The 19,866-nt window shown below is 40.6% G+C and overlaps 1 pseudogene; it reads left to right on the forward strand.

The window, feature by feature from the left end:
* Positions 1-19,859, forward strand: part of LOC111953914 (ATP-binding cassette sub-family B member 6-like) — a 30,016-nt pseudogene extending 10,157 nt beyond the window's left edge.
* Positions 19,860-19,866: the final 7 nt, after the last annotated feature.

A 19,866-nucleotide genomic window follows, 5' to 3' on the forward strand; every position in this document is an offset into this window, starting at 1 on the left:
TAAATTAGCAAAATATGTTTATTTTGTTACTTTGTTATTATGGGGTATTTTGTGTGCGTTTTTAGATGGGTGAGAACAAAAAATCTATTTAATCCATTTTGAATTCAGGCTGTAACACATCAAAATGTGGAATAAGTCAAGGGGTATGAATACTTTCTGAAGGCACTATATATACATTACCGTTCAGGAGTTTGGGGTCACTTAGAAATATCCTTGTTTTCCATGAAAACATACATGGCATGAGTTGCAAAATGAATAGGAAAGATAGTCAAGACGTTGATAAGGTTATAAATAATGATTCTTAATTGAAAAAATAATTGTGTCCTTTTGTCAAAGAATCCTCCATTTGCAGCAATTACAGCCTTGCAGACCTTTGGCATTCTAGTTGTCAATTTGTTGAGGTAGTCTGAAGAGATTTCACCCCATKCTTCCTGAAGCACCTCCCACAAGTTGGATTGGCTTGATGGGCACTTCTTACTTAAACTATCCCCAATTCAATGGAATTACAACCGTCTGCATGCACAGTGCATTCTTCCATCACATGTGCAGTGCATTCTTCCATCACATGTACAGCTGATTCTCAAGATCTTGCACACTAATGAGATGCTATTGTGTCCACACTACTACACAGTCTGAGCCAAGGACTACTACTGCTGCTTTCTGGTAAGTTTTGATTACAATACTGGGTGGTGTGAATATATTTTAGATGACATACATGATTTTTTGTTAACTAGTAAATAGTAACAAACAGCAAAGTGTGTTTAAATAATTGCTAACTTGTTATCAATGTCTGCTAGTTAGTTTTTGCTACCATGTGGGTTTTAGCTCGCTTGAGCCTGCTAACTGTGGAGTTTCCATGTTTAATTTTAAAACATTTATCTTACAAAGGAGTTGTTTAATCTAACTGCTTAATTATCTGTACATGGAATTGTATTTTTATTTTTTTAACAATTTTYTTTCTAATCTTTACAGGAAAATGCCATGGGCACTATCTGATGTGTGGAGACATTTCACTGCAGCTGATGTAGAAGGAACAGCTGTGTACATTTGCAAATACTGTGCCAAATCATATGTGAAGAATGCAACAAAGATGCAGAATCATCTGGCCAAGTGCCTAAAGTTCCCTCAGCACTCACAACAAGCAACCTCTGACAAAAGTCCCTGTACTTCGATTCGAGGTGAAAATGATGAATCAGACACCTTATCGATAGCAACAGCTCATGGTCCTCCTGGAATCAGAGGTTTGTTTGACTCAGTGGAGGAACGTAGTCAGAGAAATGCTGATGAATGTCTTGCTCGAGCTGTGTATGCAACAGGTTCTCACAGGCAATGTCTATTGGAAGAGATTTCTGAATGTTCTTCGCCCAGCATACACCCCTCCAACCAGACATGCTTTATCTACTAATTTGCTGGATTCAAGAGTTCAAGTGAAAGCAGACTGTATTGCAATCATCTCTGATGGGTGGTCGAATGTTCGTGGGCAAGGAATAACTAACTACATCATCTCCACACCTCAACCAGTATTCTACAAGAGCACAGACACAAGGGACAACAGACACACCGGTCTCTACATTGCAGATGAGCTGAAGGCAGTCATCAATGACCTTGGACCACAGAAGGTATTTGTACTGATGACCGACAATGCTGCGAACATGAAGGCTGCTTGGTCTAAAGTGGAGGAGTCCTACCCTCACATCACACTCATTGGCTGTGCTGCTCATACATTGAATTTGCTCCTCAAGGACTTGGCACTGAAAACAATGGATACACTCTAGAAGAGAGCCAAGGCAATCCTTAGGTATGTGAAGGGTCATCAAGTTATAGCAGCAATCTACCTCACCAAGCAAAATGAGAAGAATAAGAGCACCACATTGAAGCTGCCAAGCGACACCATTTGTGGTGGTGTTGTCATCATGTTTGACAGTCTCCTGGAGGGGAGGGAGTCTCCAAGAAATGTCCATATCACAGTCTGCCGATATGGACAGCCCCATCAAGAGGATCCTCCTGGATGATGTATTTTGGGAGAGAGTGGTAATCAGCCTGAAACTCCTGAAACCTATAGCAGTAGCCATTGCACGGATTGAGGGAGACAATGCCATCCTGTCTGATGTTCAGACTCTGCTTGAAAATCCGTACTTCCCTGCCCACTTCACTGTTGCTCCAARCAGAGGAAACTGCAGATCTGAAATACATCAAAAAGCGTGAAGACTTCTGGCTGAAGCCCATACACGCCGCAGTGTACATGTTGGACTCCAAGTATGCTGGCAAGAGCATCCTGTCTGGTGCAGAGATCAACAAGGCCTATGGTGTCATCACTACCGTGTCTCACTAGCGTGTCTCGCCACCTTGGCCTGGATGAGGGCAAGGTTCTTGGCAGTCTGGCGAAGTACACTTCCTAGCAAGGGCTTTGGGAGGGAGATGCAATATGGCAGTCGTGCCAACATATCTCATCAGCCACTTGGTGGAAGAGACTTTGTGGATCTGAGGCTCTTTCCCCTGTTGCCTCCATCATCCTCCAAATCCCACCAACATCAGCCACCTCAGAGCGCAACTGGTCCTTGTTTGGGAACACACACCAAAGCACGCAACAGGCTGATCAATACAAGGGTTGAAAAATTGGTGGCCATCCAGGCAAATGTTCAGCTTTTTAAGCCTGACAACGAGCCATCCTCAACAAGGTTGTAAAGTGACAGTGAAGATGAGGCCTCAGAGTCTGATGTTCAAGAGGTGGACATTGAGGAGGTTCAGGGAGAAGACATGTAAGCCTGAGAGGAAGACAACCAAAGATTTAGTTTCTAGACTATCATTTTATGTATGTTGAAAACGTTTTTAGGAGATGCGATGGGTCATTGGGGATCATTCAAAATCTCCTTTCTTTTGTTGTTCAGTGAAATCATCCCATGTGAAGAGTAAACCCATTTAATTAAAGTTCAATATGTAACTAAATAGTTTTCTTTATTTCTATTGGAAGGATTTCCTAATTTTCAAGTATGTCTACTTATCATAAAGTAAAAGGTTTATGTTTCTGTCTCAATATGATATGGTAAATATATCCAATGCAAAAAAACATCTACATTTAAATGGTATTAATATTAATTTGCATATATGTCCGTTAATTTCCATGGAAAGTTTCCACCTCTGAATATTCCCCAAAATGTGCAACACTACGTACCATACGGTCAAGCTGCTCCCACAACAGCTCAATAGGGTTGAGATCTGGTGACTGAGCTGGCCTCTCCAATATAGAGAGAATACCAGCCGATTGCTTCTTCCCTAAATAGTTTTTGCATAGTTTGGAGCTGTGTTTTGGGTCATTGTCCTGTTATAGGAGGAAATTGGCTCAAGTTAAGTGGCGTCCACAGGGTATGGGCATGGCGTTGCAAAATGGAGTGATAGCCTTCCTTCAATAACCTTTTTACCATGTACAAATCCCCCACTTTACCACCACCAAAGCACCCCCAAGACCATCACATTGCCTCCTCCATGCTTGACAGATGGCGTCAAGCACTCCTCCAGCATATTTTAATTTTTTCTGCGTCTCACAGATGTTCTTCTTTGTGATCCAAACACCTCAAACTTAGATTCGTCTGTCCATAACACTTTTTTTCCAATCTTCCTCTGTCCAGTGTCTGTGTTCTTTTATTTTTATTGGCCAGTGTGAGATATGGCTTTTTCTTTGCAACTCTGCCTAGAAGGCCAGCATGCTGGAGTCGCCTCTTCACTGTTGACGTTGAGACTGGTGTTTTGCGGGTACTATTTAATTAAGCTGCCAGTTGAGGACGTCTGTTGAGGCGTCTGTTTCTCAAACTAGACACTCTAATGTACTTGTCCTCTTGCTCAGTTGTGCACCGGGGCCTCCTACTCATGTTTCTATTCTGGTTAGAGTCAGTTTGCGCTGTTCTGTGAAGGGAGTAGTACACAGCGCTGTACAGTGCCTTGCAAAAGTATTCATCCCCCTTGGCGTTATTCCTATTTTGTTGCATTACAACCTGTAATTTAAATTGATTTTTATTTAGATTTCATGTAATGGACATACACAAAATAGTCCAAATTGGTGAAGTGAAATGGAAAAAATGACTTAAAATTACAGAAAAGTGTTGCGTGCATATGCATTCACCCCCTTTGCTATGAAGCCCTTAAATAAGATCTGGTGCAACCAATTACCTTCAGAAGTCACATAATTAGTTAGATTGCACACAGGTGGACTTTATTTAAGACTAACATTATCTCAGTATGTGTATATATATATACCTATTCTGGAAGACCCCAGAGTCTGCAACACCATTAAGCTTGCGGCACCATGAAGAACAAGGAGCTCTCCAAAAAGGTCAGGGWCAAAGTTGTGGAGAAGTACAGATCAGGGTTGGGTTATAAATAAATATCCCMAAAAAATTAAGAATATGGCACCACAACAAACCCGCCAAGAGAGGGCCGCCCACCAAAACTCACAGACCGGGCAAGGAGAGCATTAATCAGAGGCAAAAAAGAGACCAAAGATAACCCTGAAGGAGCTGCAAAGCTCCACAGCAGAGATTGGAGTATCTGTCCATAGGACCACTTTAAGCTGTACACTCCACAGAGCTGGGCTTTAAGGAAGAGTGGCCAGAAAAAAGCCATTGCTTAAAGAAAAAAATAAGCAAACACGTTTGGTGTTCACCAGAAGGCATGTGGGAGACTCCTCAAACATATGGAAGAGATATKCACACTCAAGTTTTACGTTTTTTTTGTCTTATTTCTTGTTTGTTTCACAATAAAAAATATTTTGCATCTTCAAAGTGGTAGGCAGGTTGCATAAATCAAATGATACAACCGCCCCAAAAATCTATTTTAATTCCAGATTGTAAAGCAACAAAATAGGAAAAATGCCAAAGGGGGTTGAATACTTTCGCAAGCCACTGTACGAGATCTTTAGTTTCTTGGCAGTTTCTCGCATGGCATAGCCTTCATTTCTCAGAACAAGAATAAGCTGCCGAGTTTCAGAAGAAAGTTCTTTGTTTCTGGCCATTTTGAGCCTGTAATCGAACCCACAAGTGCTGATGCTCCAGATACTCAACTATTCTAAGGAAGGCCAGTTGTATTGCCTCTTTAAATTGCAAAAAGGTTTTCTATGATCAATTAGCATTTTAAAATGATAAACTTGGATTAGCTAACACAACGTGCCGTTGGAACACAGGAGTGATGGTTGCTGATAATGGGCCTCTGTACGCCTACTATATGTAGATATTCCATTAAAAGTCAGCCGTTTCCAGCTACAGTAGTCATTTACAACATTAACAATGTCTACACTGTTTCTGATCAATTTGATGATGGACAAAAAATTWGCTTTTCTTTCAAAATCAAGGACATTTCTAAGTGACCCCAACCAAACTTTTGAACGGTAGGGTATATATATTTTTACATCATATTTTTTGGAGTGGCGGTAACAATTTTAGTAGTGGCAGCTCACCACTTCTAAATGAATATAGGGAAAACACTGGACATACGTGTTTGATCTTGGTGTGATTTACCTTATCCTCAAAGTTTAGAGACTGCTTCCTCGGGGGTTTACTCAATTGTCAAAAAGAGAGATTAAACTCTTCTCCTTTCCAYCTTAAAATTGAGTCTACATTCCATTTCTTCCATCACTACCAACCAGTGTGGTGACCCAACTATGATCCCCCTGTAGTATGTCTTAGTTTCTTAGTGTCATCCTAACCTCTCTCTGTGTTAATTCAGAGGTAAACCTGGCCTCCCTCTCTTTCTCTCCACAGCTACATTGTATTCAGCATCTTCCCCACCATCGCAGATATCGTCATCTCCATCATCTACTTCATCACCTACTTCAATGCCTGGTTCGGACTCATCATATTCGTCTGTATGTTCCTCTACCTCAGTGAGTACAAGGTCTCCTTTCCGGAACCAATTTAGTTATATTTATAAGGTAATAATAATCTGATCTGAGTCAAATATGTGAAATACTTTCAAATGACTTGACCTGCACCAATGGAATAGTCCCAAAAGTGTAAATTAAATCAAATCAAAATGTATCGGTCACATGCGCCGAATACAACAGTGAAATGCTTACTTACGAGCATCTAACCAACAATGCAGTTAAAAATTTAAAATACGGATAAGAAATAAAAGTAACAAGTAATTAAAGGGCAGCAGTTAAATAACAATAGCGAGACTATATACAGAGGTGTACCGGTACAGAGTCAATGTGCGGGGGCACCGGTTAGTTGAGGTAATATGAACATGTGGGTATAGTTATTAAAGTGACTATGGATAGATGATTAACAGAGAGTAGCAGTGGTGTAAAAGAGACAATGCAAATAGTCTGGGTAGCCATTTGATTAGGTGTTCAGGAGTCTTATGGCTTGGGGGTAGAAGCTGTTTAGAAGCCATTTTAAATCAACTCCAAGCTAAATCAATCACACCTATTTGAAAGTATTTTGCATGTGCATTTGACCGAGGTCTGGTAATAACTATGTAATATTTCATAATGGTCCATCAATACATCTCTTCAGCCCTTACCATCATCATCACGGAATGGAGGACCAAGTACAGGCGAGACATGAACACCCAGGACAACAACACAAAGTCCAAGGCTGTGGACTCCCTGCTCAACTTTGAGACGGTACCGAGATGGTCCCATTGACCTTTAACCTCTACTTGGATTGTGTTCTTTAGGACACACAACAGAAAAATGTTTAAAACATTATTCAATGTAAAAATTCCAGGTAGTCTCTCCCAGTTTGTCTGTTTGATCCCTAATGAACACGACCCAGAATCCCTACCTGCCATGGTGGCACATGAAGATGCCCGCAAACATATTGTATTTCTGCAACTTCAGAGTTGCTTCATGGCTACAATTGTAACGTTTTTTCCAACAGGTGAAGTACTACAACGCAGAGAATTACGAGGTGAACCGTTTTGAGGACGCCATTCTGAAGTATCAGGTAATCCAGGCTATAGATGTCAAACTCTGAAGAGTTGAGAATATAGATCTGAGTTAATTTACGCCAGAGTGCTTGCTTTGGTTTTTCACATGCACAGTCCCAAGACCCCAGCAAAAATCAGCTTTTCATATATATGACTTTCATTTATCTGTCCAGCCTTTTATATTCAGCCTCACTATTATTTTTTCGTTATCAGGACAACCAGGGCTACAAGCAGGACACAAAACAATTTGACATAAACAGTTGCATTCATGAGTTGTATTGACAAATGTCAATAATAAAAATGAGGTCAGCCAAAGCAAAAACCTGATAAACATGAATTTATATGAATGCTATGAATGAATATATGAATGCTGTAAGTACAGAAGTTGTTTGCTCATTTGGAAATGAATGTCCAACTAGTCAGTGACAACTGTGGAGTTTGACAGCAACTATGTAAGCGTATTACAGTATTATATTACAGACACTTTGTCCTGGGATTTCCTATGATCTTCTATCTAGGAGAACTCTTTACCTTCTAACGATTCTTGTGTAGCTTGTGAGTGTTCGTGGGAGTCTCATCTTTTCATATACTGTATAGCTTTTAATAGTTTGTAGCTCAAACCATTCGGACTGTACAGATGTTTTTGTTTACAAAACCCTGCCCTGGTCCCCTTCGAGATCCACCCTTGTCTCACAAATAACGCTGTAGCTTAACCCCTGTTAATCACACAGACTATGGATGCAGAAGAAATAGACAAATCCAATGTTACAATCCAGAGGTCTGTAGCGCAAACACACAATCWATAAAATTAGAAGTTAGAAGTCCTAAATCACACCTTCATTACAGTGGGGCTCATTGTGTACACTTGCAAGCCCTACCCAGCAGTGCAGTATTCAATATAATATCAAAAAAAGTTATAACTAATAAGAAAATGTTTTGTAATAACACAAGAAATAAGAGAGGAAGCTATATACAGTGTACATGTACAATGTGCAGGGATACTGGAGTTAGGTATGCACATGTAGGCAGGGATTAGCAGAAAGTGACTGGTAGCAGGATAAATAATAATAGTAAACAGGATGGCAGAAGCGTGTGTGTGTGTGACAGGTGTCTTCAGAAAGTGTTCATACCCCTTGATTTATTACACATTTAGTTTTTACAGCCTGAATTTAAAATAGATTAAATATAATTTTGTCTCACCCATCTACACACAATACCCCATAATGAGAAAGTGAAAACGTGTTTTTAGACATTTTTGCAAATGTATTTAAAATGAAATACAGATATCAAATTTACGTAACTATTCACACTCAGGAGTCAATACTTTGTGGGAGCACTTTTCGCAGTGATTACAGCTGTGAGTCTTTCTGGGTAGGTCTCTAAGAACTTTCCACACCTGGATTGTGTAACATTTTTTTTTCTTTATAAATTCTTCAAGCTCTGTCAAATTGGTTGGTGATCATTGCTAGACAACCATTTTCAGATCTTGCCTGAGATTTTAAAGTAGATTTAAGTCAAAACTGTAACTCAACCACTCAGGAACATTTACTGTCTTCTTGGTAAGCAACTCCAGTGTAGATTTGACTTTGTGTTTTAGGTTATTGTCCTGCTGAAAGGTGAATTCATCTTCCAGTGTCTGGTGAAAAGCAGACTCAACCAGGTTTTCCTCTAGGATTTTGCCTGTGCTTAGTTCCATTCTGTAAAAAAAAAATATTCTGAAAARCTCCTCAGTCCTTAATGATTACAAGCATACCCATAACATGATGCAGCCACCACTATGCTTGAAAATATGGAGAGTTACGATCCTCAGTTAATTGCTTTGACACATTTCTTGCAGCAGGTAGCCTAGTGATTAGAGTGTTGGGCCAGTAACAGGAACGGTTGCTGGATCGAATCCCCGAGCTGACAAGGTAGAAATCTGTCGTTCTGCCCCTGAGCAAGGCAGTTAACCCACTGTTCCCCGGGCGCCGAAGACGTGGATGTCGATTAAGGCAGCCCCCGCACCTCTCTGATTGAGGGGTTGGGTTAAATGCGGAAGACACATTTCAGTTGAATACATTCAGTTKGAGAACTGACTAGGTATCCCCCCCTTTCCCTATTACTTTAGTGCCTTGTTGGAAACAGGATGCATGTTTTGGAATATTTTTATTCTGTACAGGCTTCCTTCTTTTCACTCTGTCAATTAGTTTAGTATTGTGGAGTAACTACAATGTTGTCGATCCATCCTCAGCTTTCTTCTATCACAGCCATGTAACTGTTTTAAAGTCACCATTGGCCTCATGGTGAAATCCCTGAGCGGTTTCCTTCCTCTCCGGCAACTGGGTTAGGAAGGATGCCTGTATTTTTGTAGTGACTTGGTGTATTGATACACCATCCAAAGTGTATCAATAAATTTACAACAATCCTGACAGCAATATAGTTTGTCGCTCATGTGATTATTCTCATGTGACTACCGCCAGTGCTGAAAGATCTGCTACTATAGCGACAATGATGTGATACTATAAGATATTGCTCAAAGATATTCAATGTTAGCTTTTGTTTCTACCAATAGGTGCCCTTCTTTGCGAGGCATTAGAAAATCTCCCTGGTCATTGTGGTTGAATCTGTGTTTGAAATTCACTGCTCGACAGAGGGACCTTACAGATAATTGTATGTGTGGGGTACAGAGATGAGGTAGTCATTCAAAAATCATGTTCAACACTTATTGCACACAGAGTGAGTCCATRCAACTAATGTGACTTTAAGCACATTTTTACTCCTAACTTATTTAGACTTGCCGTAACAAAGGGGTTAAATACTTATTGACGAAAGACACTTCAGCTTTTCATTTTTAATTAATTTGTAAAGATGTCTAAAATTATAATTCCACATTATGGGTTATTGTGTGTGTGTGTGTGTGTGTGTAGGCCAGTGACAAAAATCTAAATTGAATCCATTCAGTCTGTAACACAACTAAATGTGGAAAAGTTCATGAATTTTTTCTGAAGGCATTTTACATGTAAACAAAAGTGACTGGTAGCATATATTTAAATACTATGGTAATATACTAATGATAATATATACAGTTGAAGTCAGAAGTTTACATACACCTTAGCCAAATACATTCAAACTCAGTTTTTCACAATTCCTGACATTTAATCGATTGYCATTATGGCCAAACAGTTTTGTTTCATCAGACCAGAGGACATTTCTCCAAAAAGTACGATCTTTGTCCCCATGTGCAGTTGCAAACCGTATTCTGGCTTTTTTATGGTGGTTTTGGAGCAGTGGCTTCTTCCTTGCTGGCTTCTTCCTTGCTGAGGTTATGTCGATATAGGACTCGTTTTACTGTGGATATAGATACTTTTGTACCTGTTTCCTCCAACATCTTCACAAGGTCCTTTGCTGCTGTTTTGGGATTGATTTGCACTTTTCGCACCAAAGTACGTTCATCTCTAGGAGACAGAATGCGTCTCCTTCCTGAGTGGTATGATGGCTGCCGTCGGCCCATGGTGTTTATACTTGCGTACTATTGTTTGTACAGATAAACGTGGTACCTTCAGGCGTTTGGACATTCTCCCAAGGATGAACCAGACTTGTAGAGGTCTACAATAGTTTTTCTAGGTCTTGGCTGATTTCTTTTGATTTTCCATGATGTCAAGCAAAGAGGCACCGAGTTTGAATGTAGGCCTTGAAATACATCCACAGGTACACCTCCAATTGACTCAAATTATGTCAATTAGCCTTGGCTGATTTTTGCTTTCCCATGATGTCAAGCAAAGAGGCACTGATTTGAATGTAGGCCTTGAAATACATCCACAGGTACACCTTCAATTGACTCAAATTATGTAATTAGCCTATCAGAAGCTTCTAAAGCCATGACATCATTTTCTGGAATTTTCCAAAGCTGTTTAAAGCCACAGTCAACTTAATGTATGTAAACTTCTGACCCACTGGAATTGTGAAACAGTGAATTATAACTGAAATATCTGTCTGTAAATAATTGTTTGGAAAAATGACTTGTGTCATGCACAAAGCAGATGTCCACCCGACTTGCCAAAACTATAGTTGTGTTAACAAGAAATGTGTGGAGTGGTTGAAAACAAGTTTTAATGACTCCAACCTAAGTGGATGTAAACTTCCGACTTCACTGTACATGTAAACAGGAGTAATAGTGACCAGTAGCAGAATGAATAGATAAATACGAAATGTGTTTGACCACCTCAGAAGCATAGTTAAATAGAGCTTGCCATCATTAATGATGTTCTAGGATTTTCGAACTGCAACCAGCAGACATTTCTTTAGCTTTTGTATCTCTACCCTGGTTCTAGGTCTGTTCAGCAGTGCAAACAGACATCACAAACAGATCTGGGACCAGACTATAACTCTTTTGATTGTACTGTTGCGTTTGTGGCCTGTTTGTTTGTCGTCGCCCTTCCGTCTTAGACCTCAGAATGGAAACACAAGCCTCCTGGCCTTCCTGAACCAGACACAGAACCTGATCATCGTTCAGGTCTACTTGCCGGGTCACTGCTCTGTGCCTACTTTGTCCAGGAGGGCAAGTTTAAGGTACTGAGCTCGGAGCCCTTACTAGCTTAAAGGGAAAGTTGAGTATTTGACAAATTAATGTTAGATGGTTCCTCACCCTGACAATAGTCTATGAGCCAGGACTATGGTCTTTAATCCTTGTTTGGTTTTTATTAAATAACCACTTTCAGGGTGAGAAACCATTTAACATGAAGTTGTGAAATACTGAAGTTCCCGTTAAAGGTCTAGATACTCATTCTACTACTCTTTTCACACTATTGAGCCGACCGAAACACATTGTCATTATCAGCACTGTTCCAGCAACAATGGTAAATGTCTGGATGTGTAACCTGACCAGTGCAGCTTGGTTTGCCTCAGTAGTGTGAAAATCCCTATTGACCCACCTCAAGCTCTCTTCACTCATCCACTTTTCTCTCCTCTATGCTAGGGCTATGTTGTTTTTTGGCTCTATGTCCTACATTAGATTAGGAAACGTTATTGTACTCTATGAAGGAAATGATTTGTAACTTTCCTTGCCGACAAAAGCAATCAATACAAATGCAAAACAGACATTGCGTCACTACTAGGCCGTGCAGCCTTGCTACTGTATGTATGTTTTCATGCATGTTTGAACATTTGCTAAAAAACGTACCTTTGACACAGTGTTGTGGTACTACATGTTTTTCTCAGTAATACATGTGGTGTATGAAGTATACATTCAAGTCAGCTGCTGTGAACTTTAGCCTGGTTAAACAAAACTGAACGAAGTGAAACAATAGTGAGCCAAAAGTTCAGTCCGGTTTAACCAGGCTAATGCACTCTATTTCCAGGTTGGAGACTTTGTCCTCTTCGGCACCTACATCATCCAGCTCTACACCCCTCTCAACTGGTTTGGAACCTACTACAGGTGAGCGGTGTTATGGGCTGGGTTTCAATTCTACTTCCTGTCATCCTTCCCTAGTCTCTTTTATGTCTGTCACTTATAGCTAAATGGACTGTATTGGTTTCCACCATATTGCTTCCACATGTCTGATTAGATCAGGAAAGACACAAGCAAATTAAGCTAGACTATTGACACAGATCTATGGAAGGCATTGTTTATAGCATCATGTACTACASTACCCATAATGCACAACAGGTGCTCTTTATAATACATATGTCCTCAACCTCCACAGAATGATCCAGAACTCCTTTATCGACATGGAGAGCATGTTTAAGCTCTTTACAGAGGAAGAGGAGGTAATTTTGAAATTGGTTGTCAATGACCAGCTTTTAGGTGTGTATGGGAGATACTCAATTGGAAAAGTCTGTCCTCTCCCCCACTCCTCCACCCTCCGTGACCCGGAAAAACGAGAAGTGATCGAGAAGTGCCAATTCGCAAGTAGGTCGTCTTCTCCCATCCTCGATTACCTACTTCGACCGAGGATGCACAATTAGTATCCTCGTGGCAGGTAGCATGGAAGTGTTTTAAAATCCCTTCGAATCAGCTTTTGTTTTCTCGGAGGAGAAAAGCATGTACACATTTAAAAACAACACACTACTTATCCTTTTTATCTATAAAATGTCTTGCACAACTAGCTAATTTAGTTTTTTATCACTACACATTTATTTTGCTGTAAGCATCATTTGCCTGATGATGCGTGAGTGGAGAAAGAGTCTCATTTCATGAAAAGATTATTTGTTTYCACGTTCCTTCTCCTCGCCACCTCTCCTTGATTACCTTCAACCTTTTTCAAACGAGGCGAGGATGGAAGAGAGGAGGGAGGAGGCAAAAAAAAACAATCGAGATTCTCCCTGTGTCAGAATATAATCTTTGCATTTCATTATGGGAAATCAATTTTTTGTAATTTGATGTGCTTTATCTTGATTTCCCTTCAGGTGAAGGACGTGGTGAATGCAGGGAACCTCCTCTATAAACTGGGAAAAGTGGAGTTTGAGAATGTGTACTTTAACTACACTGACGGGTAAGTCCTAAGATTTTTATTTATATTCAGGACCATCAAACAGGCAAAGCATCAATAGAGGACTAMGATTGAATCRTACTACACTGGCTACGAAGCTTCCTGCCATCCAGGACCTCTATACTAGGCAGTGTCAGAGGAAGGCCCTAAAAATTGTCAAAGACTCCAGCCACCCTAGTCATAGACTGTTCTCTCTGCTATCGCACGGCAAGCGGTACCAGAGCGCCAAGTCTATGTCCAAAATGCTTCTTAACAGCTTATCAAATGGCTACCCAGTTGCATTGCCCCCCTCCCCCTCTTTTACGCTGCTGCTACTCTCTTTTTATTATCTATGCATAGTCACTTTAACTCTACCTACATGTACATATTACCTCAACTAAATGGTGCCCCCGATTCTGTACCGGAATCCCCTGTATATAGCCTCGCTATTGTTATTTTACTGCTGCTGTTTATTATTTTTTATTTTTTTTTAACTTATCTGTTTTTTACTTAACACTTATTTTCTTAAAATTGCACTGTTGTTTAAGGGCTTGTAAGTAAGAATTTCACAGTAAGGTCTACACCTGTATTATTCGGCGCATGTGACGAATAAAATTTTATTTGATGAAATATCTTTTTTGTGTTTCTGTTTTTTTAAGGAAGGAGATTCTTAAGGACGTATCATTCACTGTGCAGCCAGGCCATACTGTTGCATTGGTAAGATTGGATTCCAAGCTTCCGAGCATTACCCAGAGGTTACGCACACTTGAGCAGTGTTCGATTTCTCTGTCAGTCATGTGATGGTTTGTGTCTCAACCATGTGTAGTACAGATGTTTTTTGCATCTCAACAGTTTGTGTGTTTGTTGACATCCCTAGGTTGGCCAGTCAGGGTGTGGTAAGAGCACCATCCTTCGACTGCTCTTCCGTTTTTATGACGTCCAGGGAGGATGCATCCGCATCGATGGCCAGGACATCTCTAAGGTGAGTAATTTGCCCAGTTGCACAAAAATAGTTCCCAGACAAACTGCCTTGTTAGCAGGTGCTGTATATAACATTAGGTTTGTTATATGTTGGTGGTCTACTGGTTCAGTTATACAGTATAGTTAATATGATACACCTGGGTTGTGTTCATTAGACACCAAATTAAGAAAAAACGATTATCAGGACGTTTGAAAACATTTTTCCGTTGCGTGTCCTAATGATCTTGACCTTGTATTAATATAGTGTATTCCTCTTGGTATCTGGGCGCAGGTGAAGCAGGTGTCTCTGCGTGCCCACATTGGCGTGGTGCCCCAGGATACGGTCCTTTTCAACGACAACATCCGCGACAACATACGCTACGGACGCATCTCCGCCAGCGACCACGAAGTGGAGGAGGCGGCCATCGCCGCAGACATTCACGAGAAGATCCAGACGTTCCCAGAAGGTACGGAAATACCACGGTCTCTTTTGCTGGTTTCCCGGACACCGATTAAGCCTTGTCCTAGACTGAAAAACAATTTCAGTGGAGATTCTCTATTGAGTCCAGGACTAGGCTTAATCTGTGCCTGGAAACCAGAACTGTATGTTGCCATTATATTTCTGTCTGTAGTTAACCTGAAGGTGGCTTATGGGTGTCAATATTGTTGTTTTAAGGGTTTGTATTTACTAACCACATTTGCAGAATAATTTTGACATCTAAATCTCCTCAAACAAGTGGGGAGATTTGCGGCGTTCCCACAGTAGCTGCCAGGTGCATTGTTACTGTATGAGGTGAGTGATGTTTTTGTCTGTTTTCTGTCTGTACCCCTCCCAGGATACGACACCCAGGTGGGCGAGAGGGGTCTGAAGCTGAGCGGGGGGGAGAAGCAGAGGGTGGCTATCGCCCGTACCATCCTCAAGGCCCCTCAGATCATCCTCCTGGATGAGGTAAACTTTAAGGAAGGTTCACCAGTAGGCTCAATGACCCTGTTCAAGGTGTAAGGTGAAGATGCCCCGAGACACTGATCTTGGGTCAGTTTATCATTTTTATCATTTGTTTGGCTAAGTTTAGGATTGGGGAGGGAAAGCTGGTCCTAGATCTTTACCTAGGGGAAACGTCACCCCAGTACGTTCAAATACTTTAAAAACACACACTTCCTCCCTTCTCTCCTTGAAGTTATTGCTGAGCTTACACAAATTGATAGGTGAACACAATGGCTCTGTCTCTTAGCTTTCACCAGTCCAGCCATGTCCGATCAGATATTTTTTCAAGAACGAGAGGAAGCAAGGACGCATTCTTAACGTATTTGATGAGGGCCAATATTTGCCCACTGATCCTCCTGTCATATTGTGTTACAGTGGATTAATACAAGTTCACTGAACTTGAATATGTTATTCATGTTACTTATCTCATAAAGCTTTCCCTCTGCACAGGCCACATCTGCTCTAGACACACAGACGGAGCGCAACATTCAGGCGTCGCTCAACAAAGTGTGCTCCAATCGGACCACCATCGTCGTGGCTCACAGGTAAGGGATGGGTCTCAGGTGGACAAAAATGCATGTATAGAGGGAACCCATACATTAGGATCAGTGGAGGCTGCTGAGGGGAGGATGGCTCATAATAATGGCTAGAACGGAGCGAATGTAATGGCATCATGATGTATTGGATACTATTCCACTCCAGCCATTACCACAAGCCCGTCCTCCTCAATTAAGATGCCAACAACCTCCTGTGATTAGGACACACACATTTCTCCCCTCTAATGCTGAGTTTGTATGGTTTGGATCAGTCTTTAGTCTGATTGTGAATCATCTGTCTTCAGGTTGTCGACCATCATCGGTGCCGACCAGATTCTTGTTCTAAGTGACGGTCAGATAGCAGAACGAGGACGGTGAGGGAATGGTTGAAAGAGTGATTGTTCTATTGCTGCACACTCCACAAGCCTATTCCAATCAAAAGATTGTTTTATGCTCTTCAAGAAACAAACACCTAAAGAATGTATGTAAATGCCAAGAATGGGACAGGCCAATGTTTATGATGCTTCTCACACAATAGTCCTATTCTCAAAATCGTATACTGCCGATGTGGGAACATCTTGGCGATGATGTTAATGGTGATTGTGTGTCCCCATTGTAACTACATATTCTCCACTTTCTCCCTCCCAGACATGATGAGCTGCTGGCTAAGGGAGGGTTGTACTGTGACATGTGGATGAAGCAGCAACATGCCCAGGACTCGGACTCAGCCTCTGACACAGAAGCCAAAGACAGGAAGTCTGAGAAACTACAGCCCCCATCAGTCACTGCAGGCCACAGGAGCCACTGAGGATGGAGTGAGAGGTCAAGGATAAGTAGACATTGTGAGGAGACGGAGGAGGGACGCAGGGAGAGGATTAGATACCTCAAAAGGCTGTTTTGTCTGCACTTTTTTAGGGTATCTGTCCATCAAGGTTCATTCTGTTATGAGTGAAGTTAAGCACATTTATTGGGTATTTAATGTTTGATCATTCAATCAAAATGTTTGTGCCATGAATGCCTCAGGCCAGTTGTTTTTAAGTGTATTCAGGATCGTGTTCATTAGGTTAATTAACAGAAAATCTAAAATTAGTGTTTCTTATAGGACAAGTCCAGGAAGTCCCTCCTTATTGCAGTCTGTTTTGATCCRTTTCGTGCGTAATTAATCTCATTTTCCCCACCCCAATATTTTTTTAAATGCTCGTTAACGTGTCGGAAAAGATACTAGAACGAGTAGCAGAAGCAGGGCGGTAGCTCCCTCCCACACACACTCTTTCTGCATGTTACGGGCAAGTCAAGGGGCCAAATGTCCCCTCCCCTTCAAAAATGTGAAAGATGCGAACACCTGCAAAATCCTGATTTCTCCAACTGATCAGTGGCAAAACATCTGTACAACAGAAACAAATTTCCTTGCTGTTGTCACATCCCACAGTCTGTTGACATACACTACGATACCAGTTCTGTTACATGCGTCTGTCCTCAAGAGATTAGTGCCTAATGAACACGACCAGGACTCAGTATAATTTGTCCTCTTGCTGTCTGAAGTCGGTTGACTGCAGCCATCCAGAGAAGTGGCAGCAAATCCAAAGTAGACTAATCCCTACCCTTAAGCGCAGGAATAGGCAGTTTGGCACAGTGTCTCACAACACTTTGAATTGTTGACTAATGTTTAGTGGTTGACAAATGTTTTATTTACAGCATCTAGAGATTTTTACTATACCCACTTTAAGCTTATTTTGTTATCTATTATACAAGCAATAGACTTACATAATACTTTATAGACTAATGAAAAGATTCAGACCGATTTGTTTAACAAAGAAATCAGTTGCACTCTAATTGGGTTTTTTTAAAGTACAAAGGTATGTGATCGAGAACTTCAACTTTAACATTTTAATTTGGTTATTAGTAAAATAGATATTTAGTCTGTGTTTGGTCTGTTTCACATCCAAGCTGCATTAATTTTACCCCAATCTGACTCAGGTATTATCATGTACAGTCTAGGTGTTGACTGATGCATGCCAAATTATCCTGGTTGTAACTTTTATTTGTCACCAATGGTGATCAATAAGAAGTACTGGCAGAAAATTTAAGAAAACAGAATCGATAGAGTTGACTAAATTCCCAGCGGAAAAGCAAACCTTTCTCTATGAATGAACTCTCAAGCCTGTCTGTGCTGCTACCTATTTTGATTAAAAACCTACTGTCAGTGTATCTTTATTTTAATGGAAGAAATTTGTCTGTATTTGAATTTGTTAATATCTATGCCTTGCATTCCCAAGGCAGTGTGGAGTTTGTCAATATCTGTTGATAATAATCACACTCCAGTACGTATTGTCAAATTCTGTTTCATTTATTTTTWAAAAGGGCCATAAGGGAAGGTCTAGCCATTTAGCTGAAGTTAGTTATTTGAGAGAATGGGGACTTTACACTTCCGTTCAAAAGTTTGGRGTCACTTAGAAATGTCCTTGTTTTTGAAAGAAAAGCTCATTTTTTATGTCCATTAAAATAACATCAAATTGATCAGAAATCAAATTGATCAGAAATACAGTTAATGTTGGAAATGACTATTGTCGCTGGAAACGGCTGATTTAAAAAAAGATGGAATATCTACATAGGCGTACAGAGGCCCATTATCAGTGACCACCACTCATGTGTTCCAATGGCATGTTATGTTAGCTAATCCAAGTGTATCATTTTATAAGGCTAATTGGTCATTTGAAAACCATTTTGCAATTATGTTAGCACAGCTGAAAACTGTTGTCCTGATTAAAGAAGCAATACAACTGGCCTTCTTTAGACTAGTTGAGTATCTGGAGCATCAGCATTTGTGGGTTTGATTACAGGCTCAAAATGGCCAGAAACAATTAACTTTCTTCTGAAACTCGTCAGTCTATTCTTGTTCTGAGAAATKAAGGCTATTCCATGCGAGAAATTGCCAAGAAACTGAAGATCTCGTACAACGCTGTGTACTACTACCTTCAGAACAGCGCAAACTCACTCTAACCAAAATAAAAAGAGTGGGAGGCCCCGGTGCACAACTGAGCAAGAGGACAAGTACATTAGAGTGTCTAGTTCGAGAAACAGACAGCTCACAAGTCCTCAACTGGCAGCTTCATTTAATAGTACCCGCAAAACACCAGTCTCAACGTCAACAGTGAAGAGGCGACTCCGGAATGCTGGCCTTCTTGGCAACGTGTCATTGGAACACAGGAGTGATGGTTGCTGATAATGGGCCTCTGTACACCTATGTAGATATTCAACAARAAATCTACCGTTTCCAGCGACAATAGTCATTTACAACATTAACAATGTCTACACTGTGTTTCTGATCAGGTTGATGTAATTTTAATGGACAAAAAAAAAAAAATCTTTCAAAAACAAGGACATTTCTAAGTGACCCCAAACTTTTGAACGGTTGTGTATATCTACGTGAAGTCCTTAGGGTTTGGGGTTGAATCGGAATTGGAAACTGTCTGCATTAATCAAGTGAAAACTGACATACTTAACAGCCATATAGTGCACAGCGGACTTTACATCATGAAAAGTTGTCAGACTGTGAAATAATTAGATGAATCCCAATGCATTTGAGCATTTGTGACTGCAGAAGTAATAACAAAGAGCTAGAGTGGTTCTGCTAGCAAATCATTGCTCTACCACTACAGTCAATAATTTGTAGGTGTACAATGTGCACAAATTGTTGCAGTCAAATGACTTACATTAATGCACCATGAGTTTGAAATGTTCTGTGCCAATGAGTGACATTGACACCACAGGAGGTTGGTGGCACCCTAACTGGGGAGAACGGGCTTGTAATGGCTGGAGCGGAATCAGTGGAATGGTATCAAATACATCAAACTATTGGTTTCCATGTGTTTGATGCCACTGCATTTGTGCCATTCCAGCCATTMTTTTTGAGCAGGTCTCCCCTTAGCAGCCTCCACTGATTGACACAGCGAAAAATGTGTTTGTTTTTTCTTTCTATTTATATGTTAATAAAGGGTATAATTAAAGGTGTATTATG

Source organism: Salvelinus sp. IW2-2015, linkage group LG27 (genome assembly GCF_002910315.2).
Source record: "Salvelinus sp. IW2-2015 linkage group LG27, ASM291031v2, whole genome shotgun sequence".
Taxonomy (NCBI): Eukaryota; Metazoa; Chordata; class Actinopteri; order Salmoniformes; family Salmonidae; genus Salvelinus; species Salvelinus sp. IW2-2015.